We start from the raw sequence: 2076 nt of genomic DNA, 5'->3' as shown, positions 1-2076 counted from the left end.
GGGCCCCTCCAGCCCCATCGTGATGCTCCGGGATGTGAGGAGCGCCCCGGGACCGCTGCCCTCGCTCCGGGACAAACCCAAAACCATCCGGGTCATCACCAAGGACATGGTCCGGGAGCTCATGTGAGGCCGGGCTGAGCCCTGCGGGGATTTGGGGGCCCTGCGGGGATTTGGGGACCCTGCGGGATTTGGGGACCCTGCGGGATTTGGGGACCCAGGGGTGTCACTGCGCTGTCCCAGAATCTCCAGGATCGAGGATGTCTGGTGGAAACAGGGTGAAAAACGTCCCCAGATGAGTCAGGCTGGGCTGAAATTCTTTCAGCATTTGTATTTTGGGGTGCGAAAAAAACCCTCCCAGGGTTTTCCAGGAGTTCCTGGGATCCTAAATCCCATCCGGGTGCCACTTTTCCCCCTTTTTCCCCCTTCCTGCCCACCCCAAACCGGGTCTCCCAGCTCTTCCTGGGGTGACTTGGTGGCCGAGTGGGCACCGCAGGTGGCACTGGGAGCTGTCCCCATGCCCCTGACCCCTGTCCTTGTCCCCACCAGAATTCCCAGGGACAGGGCCCCGGCCTCTCTCATCATCGGGAAAAAGGATTTTGAGCGGATCCAGGAATCCGCTCGGCCCCTGCCCCAGGAGGAGCGCGGGGAGCGCCTGAGGACCCTCAAATCCCGGCAGGACGCGGCTTTCGTGGGCATCTCCCGCTTTTCCTGATCCCCCTTTTCCCGCTCCCCGCTTGTCCCCAGGGGTGGTGGCTTCCCCCAGGGGGTCCCCGCTTTGTCCCCCACCTTTTGGGGCTCCAGGGAGGGCTGGGGAGGATCCCTGGAATCATCCCCAGTGATGCCACCGGTCCAAGGGCCCGGGGTGTGTGCCCGGGGGTGCGGGAAGGGGGGACCTGGCTGTGCCAGGGTCCCAGGAGTCCCTCGTGTCCCCTCTCTGTGCCAGGGCCACAGGATCCCGTGGTGTCCCCGGTCCCGGGATGCCGCGGTGTCCCCACCCCACGCCGGGAATGAGCCGCGCGTGTCCCTGGGAATGTCCCTGGGAATGTCCCTGGGAATGTCCCTGGGAATGTCCCCGGGATTGGGCAGCGCTCGCTGTCCCCGCAGGAGTCCCTGCGGAAGGTCCGGAGCGCGGAGCTCAGAAGGGCCGAGCTGCAGGACAGGGGGGACCCGAGGAGTGACCGCGAGGAGGAGGAGAAGGAGAAGCCGGAGCGGCCGCAGCGGGCGAGGAAGGTGAGGCCGGGCTGGGAGGGATTTGGGGGGGATTTTGGGAGCATTTTGGGGGGGGGAATCTGGGGGATTTTGGGGTCTCCACTCTGTCCTTTCCCGCAGCCCTCGGGCCCCTCCAGCCCCATCGTGATGCTCCGGGATGTGAGGAGCGCCCCGGAACCGCTGCCCTCGCTCCGGGACAAACCCAAAACCGTCCGGGTCATCACCAAGGACATGGTCCGGGAGCTCATGTGAGGCCGGGCCGAGCCCTGCGGGGATCTGGGGACCCAGGAAGGAATTGGGGACTCAGGGGGAATTGGGGACTCAGGATAATTGGCCACCCAGGTGGGATTTGGGGATGCAGGGGACACTGGGAGCTGTCCCCGTGCCCCTGACCCCTGTCTTTGTCCCCACCAGAATTCCCCGGGAGAGGCCCTCGGCCTCTCTCATCATTGGGAAAAAGGATTTTGAGCGGATCCAGGAAGAGGCTCAGGGTCCGGTCGCGGAGCTCGCGGATCGGCTGAGGACCCTCAAATCCCGGCAGGACGCGGCTTTCGTGGGCATCTCTCGCTTTTCCTGCTCCCACTTTTCCCACTCCCCCTTTTCCTGCTCCTCCTGTTTTTCCCACTCCCCGCATGTCCCCAGGGGTGGTGGCTTCCCCCAGGGTGTCCCCGCTTTGTCCCCAGCCTTTTGGGTCTCCAGGATCCCTGGAACTGTCCCCAGGGATGCCACCCTTCTGTGGGTGCCCGGGGCTGTGGGAAGGGGCACCCATGGCCGTGCCAGGGCCCCGGGAATGTCCCCGGGATTTTCCCCAGGATCCCCGGGAATGTCCCCGCAGGAGGCGCGGAGCCAGGCTCGGAGCGCGGGGCA

This window comes from Corvus brachyrhynchos, unplaced genomic scaffold (assembly GCF_000691975.1).
Source record: "Corvus brachyrhynchos isolate BGI_N302 unplaced genomic scaffold, ASM69197v1 scaffold443, whole genome shotgun sequence".
NCBI lineage: Eukaryota > Metazoa > Chordata > Aves > Passeriformes > Corvidae > Corvus > Corvus brachyrhynchos.
This window is presented reverse-complemented; position numbering follows the sequence as displayed.